We start from the raw sequence: 9,434 nt of genomic DNA, 5'->3' as shown, positions 1-9,434 counted from the left end.
TTGCTCTTTTTCTCCCCCCACTTTTTCGCTCTATTTTTCTGTCTCTGTCACGCTTTTTCTTCCTCTCTTTTTTTCATCCACTTTTTTATGAGCATTTTTTTGATCTCTCAAAAAACAAAAGCAACTAAATTAAATGCAAAATGTGGCAAACTAAAGAACATCTTATTATCCGTAAATTGAGTAAAATTTGTATCAATATTGAATCAAAAAAATAAATTAATAGTAACAAATCAATCAATAAATTGTAATACAAACTTTTATAAAAAGTGTATAAAACAAATATTAAAGTTGAATTAAAAGAGAGAATTAATCACGAATAAAAAACGTGACAAATGAAAGACCAATCATTGATCTATAGATTGAATTAAACTTGAATCAATAATAAATTAAACAAGTAATCTAATAGTAACAAATCAACCAATAAACTGCAAAATGTATTAAATTTGCATTAAAAGTGTATTACACAAATACTAAAATTGAATTAGAAAAGAGAATTAAGCATGAATGAAAAAAATGTAACTAATGGAAGACGAGACAATGATTTATAGAGTGAATTAAACTTATATTAATAACAAATTAAATAATTAATCTAATAGTGACAAATAACAAACTACAAAATGAATTAGATTTGCATTAAAAGTGTATTACACAATATTAAAGTTGAATTAGAAGATAAAATTAAGAATAAATGAAAACTTAACTAATGAAAGACATGACAATAATCTATAGACATAATTAAACTTGTATTACTCTTGAATATAATTTATTGTTTATGATTTTAATACAATTTTAATACAACTTTACTACATTGTGATATGATTTCATAAAATTAACCTTTTTTAACTATCAATCTAATATTTCTCCTAAAATCACTTATAAACTTAATCAAAACCTTCTAAAATTAAGATATAATTTCCAAACGATATTTTCAATTATTTGTGAGAACAATCTATCAAAATTACTCACAAATTCGTAAAATTTAAATAATAAATTTAATATTTGAAACTTTATAATAACCATCATTTGTGAATTTTTGCTGTTTTAATTTTATATATTTGAAATTTCTGCTTGAAAATATAATTTTGTGTAAATTTTCAATCTTTAATTTCTGTTATTTTTCTTGTCTTGTTTTTAAACAAAAATAAAAAAATATGGACTAAAACTAATTTGAAAATAGTTATATGAATGAAATTTTAAAGAAGAAGAACAAAAAGAAAAAAGATAAAAGAGACAGAGAAAGAGACCAAAAAAAAAGAATAAACAGAAAAAGAGAAGTAAACTAAAAAATGCATGCAAAGAAAGAAGCAAGCATATGGACAATTTATTTAATTTAAAAATTATTATATTTAGTTAAAAAATTAATATTAACAGATGATAAATATTTTTTTAATGTATCATAATTATGTGATTTTTCCTATATTATATGTATATCCGTGGCCCATGGCCCACTACTGTAGAATGATCACTTCTCTAAGGAAGTGTTTTCTTATAAAAGGGACAATACCCCTTTAATGTAAACACCATCAAAATATAGTAAAGAAAATATTACTCTCTCTTATTACTTTTATTGCTTTATCACTTTCTCCTTCTTTATTTAGTATATTATTAATATTTGGTAACATTTTATTAGCACGAAATTTTAATTTTTTTAAAATTAATATAATTCTATTGCAGATATGACAAACACATGAATCATATATATATTTTTTACTTTTATGTTAATTCTAATTCACTTACTTTTCACTCAATCATCAATTAACTAAAATACGTTTCACCATAGCGAATAGGTTAGTTCTAATAACTTTATTTCTTGACCATAATTAAATTTTGGAATCTATTGACTAATATAAATATAAGCTACTAAACAAAGAATAAAAGAAAAGGTTATTCTCCCTCTTCTTGTTATATTTCCTTTACTGTTTTTGTTTATATATATTGATGAATAGTTTTCACTTTTAATGCTTATTAATTTAGTTTTCTTCTTATTATTATTATAATAAACAGTGAATAATATAACTTTCTCCCTTTTTAAATATACGTTCTTGCACCAAATTGATCATGACATGTCAATCTAATGTTTCTTTTTAAGATCAACAAGTAAGCTTTATAAAATTATAGATCTACTAATACACTCATCATAATATATATTGCTTGGGTTATTAAATAAAATTGAAAATAAATATTACTATAAAAGAAAAATTAACTAGATACATATGATAAACTAATTTCTCCTCAAGTTTAAATGTGATGTATTATTGTTAATGTTAGCTAATGACAGAGAAATTCATTATTATTATTATAGGAATATATCTTGTGAATCTATTTTAATTTATTTATTTTAAAAGATTTTAATTCAATTATCTTGGTTATTTCTAATTTAATTTTCTTCTTTAAGTGTTTTTCTTGTCAAATTTATCAAAGCTTGAGTTTGTGGTAGTTGATATTGTCGAAAAAATTATTTGTCATGGGTTCTTGATGCTGAAATTCACCTTGACGCTAAAGGTCTTGGTGATACTATTAAACAAGAAAATAAAGCATCAAGTCAAGATAAATCAAGGCCATGATTTTTCTCTGACATCATCTTCACGAGTGATTAAAAAATGAATATTTAATTGTGAAAGACCTCCTTGAACTATGGATTAATTTGAAGGATAGGTATCACCACCTAAAACTTACGGTGTTACCAAAAGCTCGATACAAGTGAATACACCTTCGATTTTAAGATTTTAAAATTGTAACTGAGTATAATTCTGTTATTCATAAAGTAAGTTCCATATTAAAATTATGTAGAGATACTATCACTAATGATGACTTACTTGAGAAAACTTTTTCCACTTTTCACGCTTCAAATGTGTCTTTACAACAACAATACCGTGAAAAGGGGTTTAAGAAATAATTTGAACTAATTACATGACTACTTGTAGCTGAGCAGAATAATAATTTGTTGATGAAAAATCATGAAGCCCGTTCCACTGGGTCTGCTCCATTCTCTTAAGCGAATGTTGTAGCAACACACAATCAGTCTGAATCAAGAGAAAACAATTCTCGTGGACGTGATCGTGGTCGTGGCCATGGTCTTGGACAAAGACGCGGACATGGTGGAGGACGAAACAATTATCGTCATTATGGTGAAAATAGACATGAGAATAACAAAGTTTCTCAAAATAATCCTTCTCGACGAAGAATCAATATTTGTCACAAATGTGACATGAAAGATTATTGGGCACGTGAATGTCGTACGCCTGATCATTTGTGAATCTTTATCGAACCTCTCTCGAAAGAAAAGATAATATTGTAGAGGCGAACTCGACATTTCAGAGTTATGGTAATAAAGCAACACCCTCGAATAAATATGAAGATATTGAGGCAAATCTTGCTTATAATGATGATGATTTTGAAGGCCTTCCAAATATTACTCATTTGGAAGCTGAAGATTTTTATGAGAATATTGATTGAACAACTAATCATCTATTTAGGGATAAGATTATGAAAAAAAATATTACTATTATATATACTATGTTGTATTCTTCTTAAATCTTTTTTTTCCTTAAGTCATTAAGTCTTATTAATTTATATATTTTAGTATAATTTTCATATAGTTTCTTAGATTAGTTTTTTTATATATATTCTTATAATATCTTTAATTTTTATGAAGAACATGAAATTTTCCAGTCTTTAGTTGGATTCAAAATCAATAATGATGACATATGTCTTATAGTTAGTGCCACAAAACATACAAGAGATAAGAAGAAGCTAATGTTAATATACACCTCATAGTATAAAACTAATTAATGGCTCCGGAAAAGGTAGCTTAATACTTATCGGAGGAACAAATTTGATAATCAATGAAGCATATATTGTAGTAAGTATTGAAGAAAATTATTAAGTTTCAAAGACATTCGTCAAAAGTACTATGATATTGAGACTACAAGTGATGTAAAGAATGAATATCTTTATATTACTACAATGATGTCGGGTAAGAAGTTTGTACTTGAAAGTTACCGGCTCTTTCATCCGGCTTATACTATACAAGTATTATCATGGTTGAAACACATGTCATAGAAACAAAATATTTACTAAATCAAATGATTTTATTATTTGACATGACCGGTTCCGGTTCTAATATGATGCGCAAAATAATTGAGAGTTCACATGGACACTCTTTGAAGAATCAAAAAATTCTTCAATCTAACGAATTCTCTTGTGCTGCATGTTCTCAAGGCAAATTGATTACTAGATCATCATTAATCACAGTGAGAATCGAATCTCCAGAATCTCTAGAACGTATACAGGGTGATATATGTGAGCCGATTCACCCATCATGTGGACCATTTAAATATTATATTATTTTAATAGATGCATCTACAAGATGGTCACATGTGTTCTTGTTATCCACGCACGATATGGCATTTGCGAGATTACTTGCTCAAATAACAAAGTTAAGAGCACAATTTTCAGATTATACAATTAAGAAAATTTGTCTTGATAATGCTGGTGAATTTACATCCGAAGCTTTTAATGTTACTGTATATCAACTGGGATAACAGTTGAGCATCCAGTTGCTCATGTTCATACTCAAAATGGTCTAGCGGAATCATTGATTAAACGTCTTCAATTAATTGCTAGACCAATGTTTATGAGAACAAAACTTCCCATTTCATTATGGGGTCATGCTATTTAACGTGCAACATGTATTGTGCGGATCAGACCGATAAGCTATCATAAAGTCTCTCCATTACAATTGACTTTTGGTCAGGAGCCGAACATTTCTCATCTAAGAATATTTGGATATGTTATATATATTCCAATTGCTCCACTACAACGTACAAAGATGTGTCCCCAAAGAAGGTTGGAGATATATGTTGGGTATGCATCTCCTTTGATTATAAAATATTTGAAATCTATGACTGGAGATTTATTTACGACAAGATTTGTTGATTGTCATTTCGATGAATCAGTATACCCAACATTAGGGGGATAAAATAAGCAGCTGAAAAACGAAATAAATTGGAATGCATTATCATTATCTCATTTAGATCCTCGTACAAAGAAATGTGAATAGGAGGTTCAAAAGATAATCCATTTACAAATATTGTAAATCAATTGCCAGATGCATTCACTGACCTATCAAGAGTAACTAAATCTCATATTCCAGCTATTAATGCTCCAATTCGAGTTGACTTCCCAATAAGACAATTAATTAATACAAGTGAATGTACGTCGCGTTTAAAACGTGGTAGACCAATTGGTTCCAAAGATAAAAATTCTTAAAAAGGAAATGAGGTAACGATCAAGATGGTCATAATATGAAAGAACCTTCTCAAGAAGATCAAGGAGACATAATAATTGATGAAACCTTTGAAGAGGTTCAGGACCCTAAAGAAAATGAGGAAATCTCAATAAACTATGTCTCATCAAGAAAAATATGGAACCGAAATGATATAATTGTTGATACTATTTTTGCATATAATTGTCACATCCAAGTTTACCCCCTAGATGTAACCTGCATCGTCGTCCTTTTGAAAGACTAAGACTAGCTTTTTAATTCCATGTCAATATATTCATAGGTTGAAAATGCGGAAAAATTCAATTCTTTCATTATCACTACTTGGAGGTTTACATAGACCACTACGTACACATAATATATATTCATATCGAGTATACATATACCCTTCATATAGGAAGGTTACATAACTTTTTACTTTTATTGCACATACATATATAAGAATATAGAAATAGTCTCAATGATTGTCTCATCTCATACCTGTCGCGCCTCATTTTCGCAGAAAATGGGTTTTGTGCACGACCTAACAACTCTTTTGGGATTTTCGAGTTTGGAGTCGCCACCTAACGAATTAAGGCACGTTAGGGCACCTATATAACCTAACTAAGTCTAACTAAGGTCAACGAGCCAGAGATTAGCGTAAGGGTTCAAATTACCTCGAGGGGAAGGTGTTAGGCATCCCTCGAGGTCCACAAGTGTGGGTCCCAGCCGTATCTATGTGGGGGTTACAATTAGCAATCAAGGTCACTTCATTTTATTAATTTATTTAATCTTGCTAAATGATAACAAATACAAAACTATTTTTTCATTAATTTGAGCATGCAAGGCTAGGTGATAGCAGTAAATAAACAATCAAGTTTTATTTTTATTTAAGCATATCAGACTATGTTATAAACAAAATTGGCAAATGATAAGCGATTAATATATGCAAAAAGTAAAGTTTAAAAATTGATAAGTTTTGAGTAGGAATTTTTTTATTTTAAAAAAATGTTTGTTTCTTTTTAGAAATGATGTCACGATATTGTTGATCGCGCTCATCCACCATGGAAACAATTTTGATTTGAGGTCGGTCTAAGAAATAGTTTATGTTTTTTTGAAAAAAAATGATTTAAAAAGATTTAGTTTACATGTAGGTACATAAATATTTACACATAAATACACATAATCCCTTTGTGAAATTCATGGGTAGGTGATACTTCCGGGTACGCGTCGGGTTTAAAAATTGGAACTAGACCTCGTAGTTCCTTTGACTTTCCCACTAACGATAGGTTAGGAGATAGTGCTTATAATTTATTTTCAAAATAAACAATGTCAAAATCAATCCAAAGTTTTAAAGGAAGATTGAATAATGACTTTTTAAAGAAAATTATGTTGAAAGGTTTTGATATGAAATATATTTAAAAGCCAAGTAATTTGTTAAATACATGAAATGATTCTAATTTAGTATTATTAAAAAAAACATATTGCATCATAAATGCGGAAATCTTCAAGAAGACAAATAGAATTACTAATTAAATAATATTAACTAATTTTAAGGGGAGGGCACAAATATGCACAAACAAATTTTAGTTTTTAAGGATATGTTAAAAGTTATTTACAAGCATATAGACATGATTTCTAGGTGTTCAAGAAAGGACTAACACATATATGCATGATTTTGTAAATCTAAATGATATGAACAAATTAATCTTTAAGCATGGTTTCTACATGACAAGACAATGCTAAAAGTTATAACACCTAATCAGCCTACTAAATTATTATGATTTGATTTTAACATTCAAAAATTAATGGAATCTAGTTATTATTTTTTAAAGACTTATTAACAAAAGCGTCAAGCAAATTGAAAATTGGTTAGATTATAACACCTACAAACAATTATTCTGGGTGGTTAAAGACAAACCTATAGGCATGATTTCTAAAAAATTAAAATGAACAGGTAGGCATGTAAATCCCCCTCCCCTAGACGATCCCCCAAATAAATTTATATATATGATCTTTAGAGTTACAAATGTTACAACATTCGAATAAATAAAATAAGAAAATATATATATATAGATTCAAATAAACAAATAAATCTTTCTTCAATTAATCTTCAACTTGAACTTCAAGTTTGAAACCTGTCAAAGCAATCAACTAACGGTTAAGTAGATTAGGAATGGTAGCAATGCAAACAAGTTGATCCAACCTTTACTCGAACAAAAGCAAAATGGCAAAGTAGCAAAGAAGAACACTTGAATGTTTATCGGAATCTTAATGTATTTAGAGTAGCAAGAGCAATGAGAGAATGAAGAGAGAACTTGTGATTGAGAGTGAATGATTGTATGAGTTGATTTTTTTAATGAAGGGAGGGGGTCTTATTTATATAGCAAAGAGGGGGAACAAATAAGGTAAACAAATATTTTTGAGGAATCAATCAATATACTATTTTCCTTATTTTAAAGGAGTGCCAAAATAAGAAAATATTTTAATTGTTTTTACCAAAAAAAAAAGTACTATTATTTTTCCTTAAATAAAGAGGAGCCATAAAAAATATCATTACCAAATATAAACAAATAAGAATAAAGAAAAATAGAAATAAAATATATTTTCCAAATAAAGAAGAGTCAAAATTAGTAGACCTTCTTGTCAAATACGAGTCAAATTATAGAAATACTTAACCAAAATTTACATGCCAAAATATGTGACAACTTAAACAAGACAAGAAATAGTTATGTAGCTATCAATTAAAGGAAAGTAAATAATTAAGGGAGAAACATAAAATATAATTTCAACCAATATTCTAAAGATTACATAACCTACCATTACTACGGACATGTTGCATATTACTGCATCAGCTGCGTGAATTCAACAAAATGGATCATGCAAATTAGCAAGTTGATAAGTAATTTAAGAAATGTAATCTAAATTACCACATCAAGAACAAATCCATAGGCACCACTTAATTAGCTCAAGTTGGGGAACAAATTGACATCATATTAGTTTTAGGAGGGTAATCGATTTAAAAGCAATGGTCAGCAACTCCGTACTAAGAACATACTAATGCTTTCTACAGATTAGCAAATTACAGAGAAACCAATAATAGAGATATGAGAATATTCACACATCAGCTAATTACAACAAAACATGTTTAACATCATACAGGTAGCAACTTAGTTCCTTCTAGGATGCATTCAAGGCATTAGTTAATCTCATATAAAGTATATATGCATAGAAAATACATTATATAGAAATCAAGAGCATGCCAATGACCAACAACTAAGAGTATTAAGAGATGAATAATAATTTTAACTAGAACAAACCTGGACGGATCTGTCCAGATCCGCCATTTCTCAAACACTAAGTTTGAATTTCATGTCATTGCTGACCAGAGCCGGAGTTTCTGTTTGTTGTTTCGGCGGAAAAGGGAGGGGACGAGTGGACTTCTTGCTGGCGGGAGGCGCTGGAGCTACTGTCTGGATAGTTGTCCTCGCGGTGGCTCTCTGCTCGGAGCTGCTGCGCTGGTGTCCAGCTGCTGCAGGTTGCTGGAACTCACCGCTCGGAGCAGCGACTGGAGGAGATGAAGCAGCGCCGGCTACTGATTAGAGGTTCTTCTGGCGTTGCCGGCTGCTGCTGGTTTTTCTCGCATGCTGCTGGTCAGATGAGGAGAAAAGGAGAAGAAGAGGGGACGAGAGGAGAGGGAAGAAGGGAGAAAAGTGATCGTCGACGATTGGGGGCGACCAATGGATCGCTGCTTCGCCGGAGAAGAGAAAAAAAATGGGGAAGGGGAAGAGAGAAGGGAGGTGGAAAGATGCAGAAGGGGAAGAGGGGGGAAAGACGGGAAAGGGGAGAAGAGAAAGACGAAGGAGGAGCGAGAGGGAGACCTCACCGGCGATGAGGCTTGCCGGAAAGGATGGAGAGAGAGAGAGAGAAGCGGCTAGAGAGAGGGAGGGGAGGAAGAGAGTGAAGAAGTTTAGGTTTTGGTCATTTGATGTTGAGAGAATTAGAGAGTTAATCATAACCGTTAGATTAGATAGAGATAAAGGGTTAGGATTTGATCTAGGATTTATTTTTTTAAGATGGACGGATGAGATTAAAAGATGATGTTTTGAAATTAGATTGACAAAGATATAGAATGGCTAAAATTGCACTTAAAGTGGCTAGAATTGAAATG

At 30.2% G+C, this 9,434-nt stretch overlaps 1 long non-coding RNA gene across 1 annotated transcript; it reads right to left on the bottom strand.

Annotated features, from left to right (window-relative positions):
- Positions 1–7,115: 7,115 nt before the first annotated feature.
- LOC138337232 (uncharacterized) lies at positions 7,116–9,230 on the bottom strand. The gene is made up of 3 exons (XR_011210767.1): positions 8,584–9,230; positions 8,084–8,118; positions 7,116–7,401 (listed from the first exon to the last, which is right to left on the bottom strand). It is a non-coding gene; the product is annotated as an uncharacterized lncRNA (long non-coding RNA).
- Between the last annotated feature and the right edge of the window lie 204 nt (positions 9,231–9,434).

This window comes from Solanum lycopersicum, chromosome 7 (assembly GCF_036512215.1).
Source record: "Solanum lycopersicum chromosome 7, SLM_r2.1".
NCBI classification, from domain to species: domain Eukaryota; kingdom Viridiplantae; phylum Streptophyta; class Magnoliopsida; order Solanales; family Solanaceae; genus Solanum; species Solanum lycopersicum.
The sequence above is the reverse complement of the archived record's forward strand: the minus strand, read 5'-3'. Positions and strand labels throughout refer to the sequence as shown.